Genomic DNA, 16,144 nt, shown 5'->3' with positions numbered 1-16,144 from the left:
GTATGTAACACACATGACCTGTGCAAAGGTCCATTATACCTGGAGAAAGCTATCTGCTAGCATGCCACGTGACCACAAAATTGTACATTGTTAGAATAGCTAAATAAATAAACTTCTATAAATAAATAAAGGAGGAAGTGCTTTCCACATGTTTTATTTTAGTTGTCAATCAAACTATACTATATATTGCAGGAAATAGATATATAATTTAGTAATATGGCTAATATTAATACTTCATTGAATATTCAGCTTATAGTAAAAAATTGTTGTATCATGTACAATTAAAGTTGGTCAAACATAATGAGTTATATCAAAGGGTAGTCATGGACATTGTTTGTGATGAGCAGATGACAAGCCCTGGGCAAAGTTGATGGTGCAGAGGTCAACCTAGATATTCAGTTAACCATTTTTGATGCAATACAGATCATGTTTGAAATGAAAGTGAAAGTGTTTCCTTTCACTGAAAGTGTGACCAATTATTTGCAGCTGTAATATGAGGTTTCACACAAGCAATAATCTACCTGGGTTAATGGAAAGGATTTATCTTCCTCTGTAGGTTTATGTTTATTTCTGCTCATAAGACTCATTAAACATCCATTGTCTCCTTCAGCCTAATTGTTTCCTCTGTCAGCCAAAGAAAACAATCCAGGTAAACTTCACAACAAGGGATGAGTAATGGACATGCATGTCTTGTTAGCAAGATCCTATTAAATGGACATCTTTCCCTTCTCTATCCTCTCCCTCTTCTTTTAAATCTCTCTTTGTTTCTTGTGAACTGATTGTTTATATCATCTAATAGCAGCAGTGGTTACTACCAGAGGACTATCAGACAGCTGCCCACACACTCCTGCAGACCTCAGACTCATTATTCATGACACCTACATGACGAAAATGCTCCGGTAAAAGACTCATTTGCAGCTCGCTGTTATGTTTTTATGTCGTATTCTCTGTCTGTTTCTCTCGCTCTGTCTGTTTTTTTAGCCCCTGCACCAGTGACCTTTGATACCAGATATAATTGGCAACGTGTTTGGAGCTCATTCAAGGACAGCACCAAGATTATTCTTAAAGCACAGAACTCTCTATCTGACCTGTACTTTGAATTCTCCGTGCCAAATGATATTCAAATAATAGACTCACAAGTTTGCTTAGTGTGTAACAACCTTGGGGTGTTTTTTTAGTCTTCAAATGGAGAGTTAACTGACAAAAAGAGGAAAATTCACTGTTCAGTGGTGTGTGACAAGCACATATGCTCAATATTTTCATATTGCTTGCATTTCTGGTTGGGGAGGCTAGTGTTAACATTACCTGAGTTTACTTAGCTAGTTTAATTTCCTGTTTGACCAGTGAGGTGTTTATAGACGGCAGGTGCTGACGTTTTTTTTGTTACTCATCTCTTTGTCTCTGTTCCAATATAATAACCCATGATCAACCAGTGGTCAGCTCATACTTTGAACCTTTTTCTTTTCTTTTCTTTTCTTTTCTTTCTCTTATATGTTTGAATAGTTTATTATCTTTCTGAAGGATATTAGTAACATAGGCCATGTATTGTTTTTATTTGAATAAGATGTTTTTTGGACTTCCTGAACTGTAGTTTTCATGTGAATGTTATATTCTAGGCAAGGCAGATGTTACAAACCGAACAAACACTAGGAGTGTTTGATTCCAGGTTTTTTGGAGTTGTCTCCAATTCCCACCAATCATTTATATTTCATCACAATAGGAGCAGAAATATTAGATTGCTGTTGTTGTTACATACTAAATATCTTTTATATGACACAAAGTCTTAAATTCCTTCATTTTACACTTTTAGCATCAGTCTATCAGTGTCATTTTATATCTATTGTTTTTACTGATATTTACATTTTCAGTCATGAGAAACAGCCTTGGTCAAATATTATTTCAGAATTAAATGAACTAGAGAGAAGTTAACATATTCTTTAGTGATTTATGATTAGATTGGTGAATATAAAAACAATTTAGATTAACTATGGAAAACCAAGTTAATAATAATTGCATTAAAAAGAAACTACAAAGCTGGCACAGAGGTATACAGTTAGGACCATATATATTTGGACACTGACACCATTTTCTGGCTCTGTATGCCACCAGAATAGAATTAAAAAAAGAAACAATTAAGATGAAATTGAAGTGCAGACTTTACACTTACTTCAAGGGGTTGAACAAAAATATAACATAAAATGCTTAGGAATTGCAACCATTTTTATACACAGTCCCCCCATTTTCAGGGGCTCAAATGTTAATATTTTAATTGTTTAGAATCCTTTGCAGGCAATGACTACCTTAAGTCTGGAACACGTGGACATCACCAACGATTGGGTTTCCTCCTTTGTGATGCTTTGCCAGGCCTTTACTGCAGCTGACTCCAGTTGTTGTTTGTTTGTGGGTCTTTCTGCCTTTAGTTTTGTCTTCAGCAAGTGCTCAATCGGGTTAAAATCAGGAGATTGACTTGGCCATTGCAGAATATTCAACTTTCTTACATTCAAAAACTCCTGTGTTGCTTTTGCTGTATGTTTTGGGTCATTGTCCACTTGTACTATGAAGCGCCATCCAATCAGTTTTGCTGCATTTGGCTGAATGTGGGTAGACAGTATATCCCTATACACTTCAGAATTCTTCCGGCTGCTTCTGTCTTATCTGGCCTTGTTTGCACCTTGTGGTGAACCTTCTGTATTTGCTCTTGTGAAGTCTTCTCTTGATTGTAGACTATAACAGTGACATGCCTACCTCCTGGAGAGTGTTCTTCTCTTGGCTGGATTTTGTGAAAGGGTTTTTCATTACCATGGAGAGGATTCTCCGATCATCCACCACTGTTGTCCTCCTTTTTTATGTTGCTGAGCTCATCAGTGCGCTCTTTTTTTTTCTTCTCAGAATGTACCAAACTGTTGATTTTTGCCACTCCTAATGTTCCTGCTATATCTCTGATGGATTTGTTTTGATTTTGAAGCCTAGCCTAACAATGGTCTGTTTCACTTGCATGGAGAGCTCCTTTGACCGCATGATGTGGGTTCAGAGCAACAGCTTCCAAATGCAAATGGCACACTTAGAATCAACTCGACCTTTTACCTGCTTAACTGATGTAGAAATAATGAAAGAATAGCCCACGACTGTCCGTGAAACAGTTTTTGAGTCACTTATGGTCCCTTGAAAGAGGGGAGAGGTACATATTAAAGAGCTGTAATTCTTTAACTTTTTCTTCAATTTTGATGAGAATACCCTCAAATTAAAGCTCAGAGTGTGCACTTTAAGCCAATATTCATTATATAACTTAAATTGGTTTGGTTCAGCAGCTAAAATTGTGCCTGTGTCCAAATATATATGGACCTAACTGTATATGTTTACAATGTAAAGTTACTATTACATTTTTTTCATAAAGTAAGCTACATGTAGGATAAAAGTATGCAGCAAAGTTGTTTCTGCAACCGCTCCAGCTCTCTGACACAAAGTGTAATACATCAGTGTCTAAATTCCGTACTTCATTTTGTTAACTTTTTGGCACTCTTTGTTGAGGCATCAAATTTGGCTACAGACAAATATGCTGAGGACATACAAAGTCATATTTTATATATAAAAGAGTAGCAGTGGAGCACAAAGCACAAGGTTTGTACATAATTCAGATTATCTTTCCATAGATGATCGAGTAATACTGTGTATGGCAAGAGAAGTTTTCTATATCGCCAATCCAAAAGACTGCTATCTTTAATTACACAATACATATTCACAACCATATTATTATGAATATTAAACACACAAGTCTGACAAATGAAGTCTGGCTAAATGAATTCTTAATAGGTATTGCATTATTTAAGAGGAGGAGAAACGTACATGGTGGTTTGGATTGGTTATATGGGGATTTAGACACTAACATCATAGAGCATTGACTTAGAAGAAACAGGATGGTTATGCCATGTGGATGGCAGATGAATGGGTCTGTAGGAGGGAATCAGACCTGGCCAGTGCCCAAGTAAATGTGCCTGGACAGCGGTGTAGGTGTAGACAGAAACTTACTCGATAAGATAGTTTTTACACCTACTCACCACTACTAGTACAGTCTCAGTCACGATGATTTTTGCTACTACACCAAACTTTTTAAAAAATATACTGCATATAGGCTGTAGCATGTATAGTTCACATGGCCAGTGCTTTCACAATAGGGATCATTTTACCTAATATGATATCCAGTATCTACAGAGTAAGATTCTTGCTTCTGCAGCCATTTCCCACTGTAGCCAAATGTGTGTGTGTGTGTCCTCTGTAAGTTATAATAAAAGGGCTGAAATTCCATGCATATAATCACTATCTCTTTTTGAGGTGAGTCCAGTCTGTTCCCACAGCAACTACAATGCTGTTCATGCACTGCAGATAGCGTTACTATGGAAACCGCATTATGATCATCAGGATTTACCAAAGAATTGAAAGCAATTAAAACAAAGTCAAAAACAGGGGTGAAAGGGTGAGAAATGAAGATATAAATGATCAAATTAGCTTAATGTGCTTTCTCTGTCTGCTGGCTTTGAAGTCTGATCCTGTTTTGGCAGGCATCATGGGTAGGCCTAATACTCCCGATATCATTTTATTTCATGTAAGCCAGCCAAACAATAGGCCTGCAACATCTTTCAAAGTGACACCAAGGTATGCAGGAGTAATAATAAAGAAAAGTAAATATATAATTCAGAGCATTTGCCTTAAAATTGTACCAAATAAAAAAATCTGAAAAATTGTAAAATATTATACACACATAACATTATATTAGAATACAGAATTCATATATATAGTACCATTTATTATGATTTTTTCACTAATATTATATGATAAATATTATGGCTGAAATGGTACACGTATTCGTACTAAAAAATGTTGTCTCGAAGAGCCAAACAAATACAGCATTGTTTAAAGCACTGTACAAGTGAAACGTCATTGGAAACTTTTACATATTGTTACTTTTGATAAGAATCAAAGTCGCATCTTTCAAGCATTGCTCAGAATATTAGACTATATACTCATTATATATTACTTTACCTGTTAGTGATGTCTTAATTATTTAATGCATGTTTAAATAAATCAAAAGTTATTAAACTAGTTATTTTATAACTATTAAAAGTTATAAAAAGTTATGACAGCCACTGTGTAAATTAATATATTTCATCAACAAATAGCCTATACATTTTATAATTTATAAGTTAATTTAAAAACTGCATTATGTGCAATTTACATGTTTGCATAAATTTTTTAAGTTGAGTGTTGATTATTATATTTAAAAATATAATGTTTCCCCCTGCTGTACTGAAACCATACAGAACTGTGACGTCAAATCTGAGGTATATACCAAACTGTCATGTTTGTGTATCGTTACACCCCTAATAAATACTGTAAATTAGTATTTTTACAGATATATATAACATTTATATTCTGTGGCTTGTTATGGTATTTTTGGCCATAGTAATGTGCTATGTTAGTGTGGATGTGGTTAGGGTGTGATTATTCACATTTCTGATGATTTGGTTGAGAGAACAATTTCCTCTGTGTAATTCCAATTGTTTACATTCATTTTCTAGCAGACGTTCCTCTTTGCACAAGTTTACATTTTGGTAATGATTCTGCCACATAAGTACATGTAGAGGCCTTCAGTGAGTCAACAGTAATCAGCCACGCACAATTAAACGCCTTCATCAAAACATTTCCACTTTCGAAAGCCACTTCCCTCATAAAAGCTGCTGCTTTGAACCAATTTTCTGCTCATCTGGCTCAGAGAATTTTTTCTTATAAACTGCACTTTAGGTATTAAAGAAAATAGATCTGAAACATTAGACTTGAGTAAATGCATTTGTTTTTAAAATACACCATTCAGGACTTTCATAGTTATATAATGATACTGTGTCGAGTTTTTATCTACTGTCTAAATGACATTTAGTTCTTCATTTTCATAATGCGCTTTAAGTGAATGTATGACTAATTTGTATTGATCAAAGGATGGGAGGTATCATTGCCTTTCTGACATCCTGCCCATTATAGTGTTTCCATTAATTAGCCCTCCTTATGAGCCCCCCAACCCACTTCAGTCTGGATAACTCTAGCACCAGATGGTGCCCTGCTTTACTGATAGGAGCTTGGCCCTCCCACTGGATGACTGATGAAAAAGAAAGATCCAATCACAGCAGACTTGTCGAACTCCCTCTTGGCACCAAGAGAGAAACAGCACAAAGCTCTCCATAGATCTCTCCATAGAGAGATCCCCAGTGACACAAGCTTAATAAAAGCACAAGGAAAACTGTTCAAACAACAGTGCTTTATAGTGTTTACTGTTTATTTTATATTCCCTTTTTTGCATGACTGACTGTATCATTGGCACAAAATGAGTCAGTTTTGACTTTAAACTTTCTGGTCCAGTACAAGCCTCTCTGAGTCATCTGCGGTCCTGAAGCTCCATTCAGAGTTGGTGTCTAGAAGCAGAGGTGGATAGATTTGTGGTCTGGTAGTAGCCAGTCAGAACTACTTAAGTCTGCTTCTGTACCAAACATCTTACAAATGGAACAGTCCATCTGTAGAGAAGATGGTAGCCATTTATTTTATTTACTGTAAGAAAAACTGGTTCTAGGGGAATCACAATCTACCCAGAAAATAAGTAAGATCACAATGAGACCAATAGGGTGCAATTACACTTTGTAGAATAAACCATAATTACCAAGAATCTCATAATATTCAATTCTTGAGTATTATGGACAGCCATTAAGTCTTTTTAGAAGCAACATGTGCTGCCGGCGATGTGGTATATATATATATATATAATTATATTATCTTTGCCGTCATCTAAAAAAAATATTAATATGGCACTGTTAAATGTAATGTCATTTTCTTTTTTTTAAATAAATATCAAGTGTAGTGTTAGTTCTGGCAGGTCACATTAGTCAAGCTCACATCAGCTGACTCTCAGTTGATCCCCATCTACCTATGGGAATACGACACCTATCTAAGCATTCATATATAAGGTCCCTCAGTATTATCAGCAGTTTTCGCATTGCTCAATAGCTAATTACCCTTCTCCATCCCCAACTCCTCCTCTGTCAGTCAGGATTCAGCCTTCTGATTCTCCTTTGAATCAGACTAATTCTAAAATGTGTACATTAAATTATTGAACTTTAACAATGTCTGCAATACATTTATGTTGGTTCTGTTCTGTGTACTCTGGGGGGTTATCGCTGCTCTCCCTGCTCTTATCCATGCTAGGCTGCATGGATGTGCAGGGAGTTTTTTTTTTCATTCAAAACAAAAATGGTTAGCCAAGAATGCCCGATGGAAAGGTTATTGTGACTTTTTAATCTCACAATCCTGACTTGTTTCTCAGAATTGTGACTTTATTTCTCATAATTGCGAGTTGATAGGTTTTCTCACAATTCTGACATTATTTCTTGCAATTCTGATTTTATATCTTTTTTCTAAGAATTGTGAGCGTAACAACGTTCGTAGATCGGAAAGAAGGAGGCGGGAACCGGCAAACATTTAAACATAACTTTAATAATAAAATAAACAAACACAAACTGAAAATAGCATGATAGCCCCTCATGGATGACTGCTGCGCACAAACAAAACAACATAAAATCCTCCCGGAGCTCCTCCGTGGGACTCAGACCGGTCAGTGGCGCAGGTGTCACTCATTATCATTAACTCCACCGGCCTCGCTCCGTTCCCACGGCTCTCGGCCCCGCCCCACTCGTCAGTGAGAAATAAACTTGAAATTGCGAGGTACAACGCCTTAATTCGGAGGGGAAAAAATCTGAATTTCGAGATGCTAACTTGCAGTTGCGAGAAAGAAAGTCAGAATTGCAAAATAAAAAGTCACACTCACTTTTAAAAATTGTTTTATTCTGTGGCAGAAATTAGCTTCCATAGTTATGAGTTAATCAGACAGAAATTAAATATTGCTGCATCCTTAAAAATACATTTCAAACCAAACTAATAAGAGATGAAACAAACCAAACACTGTACAAAGCAACTCAATAGCAACAAAACTCCTTTAGACATGCAAAGTTTCCATTGTGGTTTCTCTCAGTAATGACCATCCTACATTTGGCTAGGAAATGATTTTGGAAATGAATTTTCTTACGACTCCATCACTCTTTTGAAAGGTCGGTCATTTCTCCTGATTGGCCTTTCCCTTGCTTGCATGCATAGCCAGAGTTCTTCTTGTTCTTCATCACAGGAGGCTTGGCATTAAAATCCCTGGGTGCAGGGGTGCCTAGCACCATCTGAGCAATCAGGGCTAACCGCTAATGATAATGAGCAGGCGACAGGGTCTCGCTCCTGAGGCGAGTCTGGGCCTCAAAGAGAAGCGGGACCACGGGTGACATCTGAGCACTGCCAATTATCGGCAAGACCAAAACGCTCAGTTCAGCTCCCTCAAAATGAAAGTAGACAGGCTCTGAAACATTAATTCTCTAACAGAGTCACCAGCATTTTGGGCTTGGAAACTCTCATAACTTCATGACTGTATCAGGGTTGTTATTTTTATTAAAGGGGTGGTTGACTGTTTTGATTTTCCAAGCCTTGATTGTGTTTATGGGGTGCAGTCCAACATGTGTTAATGCTTCGTTTTAAAAAAACACATTATTTTTCACATAATTTACCTTTATTCCACACCGCTCTGTCCCTTCTCCTATAAACGCGCTGATCATGTCCTGCTTTTATGAAGCCCCTCCCTCAGAAAAACGCGATGGGCTCAGATTGGTTAGCTGGTCCAGTGTGTTGTGACTGGCTACACCGCCTCTAGTGCGCGTCTGAACGTCCCGCCCCTCGCCTCAGCGGCATGTGCTCTGGTTGTATTTTAAACAATGGCGTCGTCTATATTGCTTATCAATTTGAGCCCAATTGAGATGCAGAGGATATTAGTGAAGAGGATTGCGCAGAACCTGTGCAAGCACGGCTCTTAATGGTATGTTTTTTGTTTGTTGTTGTCTCATACATTTAGATACGCTGTTATTTGTAAATGCTACTGCTTCTGTTAGCTTTTAATATACAGTTTTATCCTGATTAACACTTTAAAGGGGTCATATGATGCTGCTAAAAAGACCATTATTTTGTGTATTTGGTGTAATGAAATGTGTTTATGCGGTTTAAGGTAAAAAAAACACATAATTTTCCACATACTGTACATTATTGTTTCTCCTCTATGCCCCGCCTTTTTGAAACGCATCGATTTTTACAAAGCTCATCGGTCTGAAAAGCGAGGTGTGCTCTCATTGGCCAGCTATCCAGTGTGTTGTGATTGGCCGAATACCTCAAGCGTGTGACGGAAATGTTACGCCCCTTGCCATATTGTGATGCCTTGTCCCGGCCGGAGTGACGAGACAAAAACATTAAAGGGGTCATCGGATGCAAAATTCACTTTTTTAGTTGTTTGAACATAAATGTATGTTGGAAGTGTGTGTACACATCCATCCTATAATTATAAAAATCCATCCAGTGCTTTTTTTAAAATCCCTATTTTAAAATCCCCTTTCTCAAACCAGGCTGTTCTGAGATTCCTGTCAGAATGACATAGTTCTGTACAGGCCCCTCCCACGATAGCTGATTGCCAGTAGTGATTCAGCACAGACTGGACTGGTGTCTTACCTTAGACCCACCCTGAGTGAGTTGTCATCAGTCCGCCATGGTGTTGACTCTGGTGCAGGGGAAGACAATATGTCTCCGATTAAATGATTGAGGTGCTTTATTGTTGGACGTAATAATGAATATAGCAATCGTCATTTACTCCCGACCTCTGAGCTGCTGAAGATGCAGAGGATTAACGTTACTTTTGCTTTGAAGTGAATGCGCCACTCCCGATCAGCCTAAATGCATCTATGTTCCCTCGAATCATTCGTGATCCAGCCTCATCTACAGAAGAAGTGAGTATAATGTTTTGTAATGAATCTTTGCAAATCACCTTTCCTAATAATGAGCTAATTAGCAAGTTTCACTATGAATGCGGCTAAAGTAAACAGTCTCTCTGAGAGCAGCTCGGAAGAGAGGGGCGGGCCAGCAGAGCTCATTAACATTTAAAGCAACATGGACTATTCACCTTATTTTCCATGGCAACAATGGTGCCGCCATTGCGTTCGTTTTGTCATCTTACTTCTGGCTGAGAGGGACCTACCTAAGATAGTGGCTAGATAACAGAACAAATGCAAATGTCAAGTATTATATGCTCAGTTAGGGGCTGCCATAACAATTGGATTAAGAGAAGAGAACAATTGCACCAACGATGTTACGAACACAATGTGAAGCGGTCGGAGTGTTGTGGTGCACTTTACAATTTACACCCGCCACCTAAAGAAGAGGAGCACCTGAGGCAATGGCTGAAGGCGCTAAATTTGAAGCACCCACCCAAGCGCTCTTATGTGTGTTCGTACCATTTCATGGACGAGAAGCCGACTGACGAACACCCTTACCCCGAGAAATGGCTCGGCTACGATGTTCCGGTAAAGAAGTCACGCCGGGTGCTGAAAAGGTTGTCAGATTCAGGTAAGCTAATGTTAACTTAGCTAGCTATGGGCTTGTTCGCCTAACATTAGATTTATGAAGTCCGTTCTGTGAATACATTTAAGATCAGTAACGAGCAGTTAACAAAGTACAACGAATTTTGCATGATTACCATTGCCCACCATTTATTTCATATTTACGATACTACAAGATATTATGGTACATTACAATAGCTCACATTATTCCTGTAATTTACAGAGATTGCAGATGATAGCAGGCCAGCTAGCTACATTTCTCAGTCAGATATTGATCTACATTTTAACACTACAGTTAGAGCGTCTATACTGTTTTGTTTTTAATGCATCTCTCTCTCACACACATACTATTCTAAGTATGGGTTCCATCATATATTAATTGTATGTATGATGTAATGATGTATTTTAAGTATTAATGTAAAAATGTTTAATATTATTTCCACAGATGTATCTGACCACCAGTGATGCAGTGGACAACTGTGAGGGTGATCACATCCACATGCCCCTGAACTGTGATGCAGAAACACAATGGGAGGATCCATCTGTCTCTGACCACAACTACAGTTCAAAATCACATCTCAACCTGAAGCCACCTACATCTGATATGGGAACACAATGCATTGAGCCGGTGCCATTGTACATAACTCTGCTGAGAAAAAACAACCTTTGTCAGCTATACACAGGGTTGACATTGGATGCATTTCATTCAGTTGCCGAGCACCTTACCAGGTCCAGTACATACACCAACAGCTTCCAGCTACACTTGGGATCAGCTCCTGTTGACTCTGATAAAGCTGCGTCTTAATTTATTGCAGGGTGATCTTGCTGAAAGGTTTGGTGTTTCTCAGTCCATTGTAAGCAAGGTGATTTCATGTTGGATTGACATCATGGAGGAGAACATGAGGGATTACATACCATGGCTTCCCAGGGAGATAATCCAGGCAACAATGCTTCAGTGTTTCAGAGAACAATTCCCAAATACAACATGTGTGATCGACTGTTCAGAGACACCCCTTCAAAAGCCACGCAACCTTGACTCAAGAGGCGAGTCCTACAGCCATTACTACGGCCAGAACACCATCAAATACCTGGTCTCTATTGCACCATGTGGACTGATCATGTTCATCTCACCAGCGTATGGAGGAAGGTGCAGTGACAAATTCATAACTGCAAATTCAGGGTTCCTGGAATACCTTCGTCCAGACGATGAAGTAATGGCAGACAGAGGCTTCACCATTACTGATTTCCTGTATGAAAGGAAGGTGAAACTTGTCATTCCAGCATTCACCAAGAGAGGCATGCAACTCTCTGAAGAAGACACCACCAACACTAGGCGCATTGCCAATGTACGTGTCCATGTTGAGCGGGTCATATGCCGACTGAAAAACTTCAAAATCCTTTCTCAAACAGTTCCAATTAACCTCACCCCTAAGATTGATAACATTTTGAGAATTTGTGCAGCCCTGTGTAACCTTCGCAGTGACATAATTTCTGATGTAGAGGATGAATGTGTTGATTTGTAGGTGCGTTCCACGACTGTCGATACATTTTGCTGTGGTTTTTCTTTAACTAATCAGTGTAAATAGTGTAAGTAGTTATTTTTATAAACCTTTACAATGTGACCAGATGTTACCTTTTGTAATAGTTATTTTTATAAACCTTTACAATGTCACCAGAAGTTACCTGTTTTTTTTTTATCTTAATTTTATCTTTTATCTCTGATTTGAAGGAATAAGTCATGTCAAGTTTGCAAATTAATTCCATCTTGGTTTATTACATATGGAAATTAAATGCTTGAAAATTTTACCTCTACAGGATGGTCAGTAGAAGGTGTCTCTTGCTTCCTGAAAACAACAAACACTGATCAACAAATCACAACTGATTTTATACAACTTATATTAAATTATACATTTTCTAAAACACAAATCACAGTCTGTCTCTTGTTCAACACAACTGATTTAAAACAACTAATTTAAAATAGTTCCAGTCTTCACCTACAGCCTCTACATTCCACCCCAATTACCTAATTACCTTACCTAATTATTCTCATTCGTGCTTATTTACAAAGCTGCAAGTATCTTGTGGAAAGCAACAGGCGGCCTGCCTGAAACTCATCTGACACATGAGGAAGCATATACTTAAAATAAAAGGTTTTTAGTCTAGCTACAGTCTTGGCACAGATTGCTCATTGTATGGGACATGTAGCAGAACTTGCTGTGATGGAACCCAGATGAGCAGCTTACAGGCCCTCAGCCCTGTACAGAACATACACAGTACACACACATATATTATGTAAACAAAAACTTGCATTTTGAATGCAATTAATCGTTGGCCAGCACTAGTTTGTATACTTAAAATACATTTCTAAACTTTCACAGTTGTCTTATTTCAAAATCATTCATTATTATTACACTTGATGTTAACCTACCTTATTCCTTGTATCAGGTGATAGCATGATTAGACTTAATGTTACACTTAATGTACACCTACCAAATCTTACCTTTACCTTACCTTTTGTATATACACTGTGTGCAGAATTACTAGGCAAGTTAATTTTCCCCAAGTATATTTGACCAATTCCAAACCACATCAATCTTAATAACTATTATTTTTGTATTTAATCTTTTATAAGTGATATATAATCTTTGCTGGCTCATTTTATCTGTAAAAGAAAATCTGCCTAATAAGTATGCACACCTGAATATACAGCGTTTTTCACTTCCACGCTCCAGCCTCCTCCTTTTATAATATGTAATTTATAAATATTCACTTACCTTACTCCACTGTACAATTAAAAGATTAGACAAGATTCTTAGTCTGCAGATGGTCATCAGGTCAGCAGTTTTCACCGTGCTCCGAATTGATAACATTTACGGCATTAACGTTCTTTGTCATTTCGCCACAGTTATAGCTAGCTATAAACAATCTTACAACTACTGAACTAGTTACCGGATGTGCCGTATCAGTTTAGCGGAAGTCGGATGACAAAATGCGGAAGAGCGAAGTATTAAAAGTGGGTGGGGCGGAATAAGGTGACTAATGGCTTGATAAAAACAGAGCTGATTTTGACAGATTTATAAAGGTGTTTTTTATACTAACATTGAGAAATTTTAACCAAAGTATGTTATAGACTTTTAATTAAGACCCTAAAGAATCATATCAGTTTGTGCAAAATGAGCATCTGATGACCCTTTTAAAATACCCATTATAAACTAGGCATTTGTTGCATCCAGTGGGGACATAATTACAGATTATAATGACTCATACTGTCTATTTACGTGTTGCATTGCATCGCGCCACGTAAACATAAAACCATGTCTGCATTTGTGATCGGAGAAATGACAAACTAAAAACGCTACTCTACACTACTCAAAACTCACTATTGAATCATCAGTGATCAATTCTTTAAACATAAAAAACGTACTTACAGTCTGTGAGTCAGAACAGCCGGCATTGTAGTCTATTCTACCAGGATAAGGAAACAGTCCTGAATAAAATGTGCTGGGCAAATCGGAATATTTGGGTTGAACTGTTCTGGAACAGTGTTGTAAATACAACTTAACCACTGATTTTTAGTCGTGTCCTCTTTTGGAAGGCTAAACAAAGTAGTTTTGCTTTTACAACGAAACACAGCGTTACACACGGCGGGCTAGAGAGAGCGGAGGCCGGAGACCTAGAAGTGAGCAGAGGCCAGGGGCTAGAGTGAGCGGAGGCCGGCTTGAGTGAGTGGCGGCCGGTGGGCTTGAGAACGGCTCGGCGGACGGGCTTGCGGCAACCACATGTGATGACCCCGAGCTGGGCTGCACTTCGTCCACGGTGAAAGCCGATCTGGCGATTGACAGCGCAAAGTTGAAGTATTTCCTCAGTGACCAGCACGGATCAGCTCCAGGCATGACAAAGCGAATATCGTCCTCTTTTGGAAGACCAAACAAAGTAGTTTCGCTTTCACAACAAAACACACGGCGCCTTCACGACATGGCGGCGGCTGCAACAACAATACTACAATTCTACTAGGAGAATAAAAGTTAAGCCTTCTTTCTTTGCGTGAACATTTGGGCGGCGTTATGCAAATCTTCCCACATCGTGACGTAGACATGTTGGGGGCGTGTTAGAACGAGCCGTTTTAGGTAGGCGTGGTTGACTCTTAACTTTTATAAAGAATATCTCTTTGGATTTGAGACTTTAGTCTTTGCAACTTTACAGATCTTCTTTATGCACCAAGAGCTTGTTACACTCCAAAGAGAAAGGAACAATTTAAATCGCATCATATGACCCCTTTAATACAGTACGGCAACCGCATACACGTTTATGTATAACGCTTCTCATAGCTATGTGAAAATAAGTGTATAAATGTAACAGTTCATTGTTGTAGCTGAGCTGATAATCTGAATGAGAGAGCGAGAGAGATGCAGAGCAGAGCGTGTGCAGAGCAGGGCGACATGAGGAACAGGATTGAGAATCGCTGCTTTAGAAGATTGATTTTGAAACTTGTGAATCCATTAGAATCTTAGAAGACAGAATTGCGATTCATATATGAATAGATTTTTATGTGCACCCCTAGTTTTCTCTTCCTCTTCTCTAAAGCAGCACAACATGGCCTCGCCCCCTTTGTTGCATGTTCCTGGGGGCGGGTTTTATCTGGGTTTGTGACGTAACGAACCCGGAACGTAACTCGTTGTAGTCCCTATGAGACGTTTTTGTAGGCATTAAACGGCCAGAATTTTAAAAGACGATATATCCGTTTGCGTTGAACTTTCAGCGCCGCAACTTTGCAGATATTGTTTATGCACAAACAGCAGCATTAAACACTAACTAACGTTAAAAAAGTGAAATCGCAATCAACCACCCCTAAACTAAACTAACTAAAACCATTACATGTTAACTGAAATAAAATAACTTCTAATTTTCTAAAATTACACCAGACTGAATATTGTTTGGCAGCACTGACAGTTAATTCGGATATGATGGATTTCAGATGGAGGAATGGAAGATATTTCCTGTCAGTGCATCTGCTGATCTGATTGACATTGGACATTTTCATAATCTTGTTGAATAACAATCTCTTTACACATTAGTAAACCTGATTCCATATTGATTGGCATTAGGATACAACACAAAACAGCTGAATCAAACGTATGTGTTTTATAATGAGGAATGCTTCACCCAAAACAATTCTGAGATGCCCTCAGGCCTTATTACATGTGACAACCAAGACAGAGAGACTGGGCCAGAGGCTGAGAGCTGGGAAAAGACACTGAACCAAGGTCAGGGTCCTCAGACCTGTTTGAGAGCACAGATTTGATGGAGATAGTGCTTTCCCCCCTCCAAATATTCTTTGCAGAGAAAGACTCATCACACACACATGGCTTGAGAACTGCAGGGTATTTGACATTTTCACCATGAAAAAAGAGCAACAGTAAAAGATCTAAAACTGTGACCCATCACATTGAACTGAGGCCATGTGTTTAAAATCCTGCTCCAGGGGAATTCCTGTCTGTTACTGAACAATATTACTCAGGGTGTAATACTCATGCATTCAAATTGAACTAATTGATTTTAAGAGATTGAACCTAATAAACAATAGACACAGGTAATGTGGACAGCAGACACACTCAAACGTCACTATCATAAGGAAT

The 16,144-nt window shown here is 38.3% G+C and overlaps 1 pseudogene; it reads left to right on the top strand.

Moving 5' to 3' along the window:
- Positions 1-10,181: 10,181 nt before the first annotated feature.
- LOC107586556 (uncharacterized) lies at positions 10,182-11,984 on the top strand (annotated as a pseudogene).
- The last annotated feature ends 4,160 nt before the right edge of the window (positions 11,985-16,144 follow it).

This window comes from Sinocyclocheilus grahami, unplaced genomic scaffold (assembly GCF_001515645.1).
Source record: "Sinocyclocheilus grahami isolate Dianchi unplaced genomic scaffold, SAMN03320097.WGS_v1.1 scaffold5.1, whole genome shotgun sequence".
Classification (NCBI taxonomy): domain Eukaryota; kingdom Metazoa; phylum Chordata; class Actinopteri; order Cypriniformes; family Cyprinidae; genus Sinocyclocheilus; species Sinocyclocheilus grahami.
Note: the sequence above shows the minus strand (reverse complement) of the source record. Positions and strands in the feature narration are given on the sequence as shown.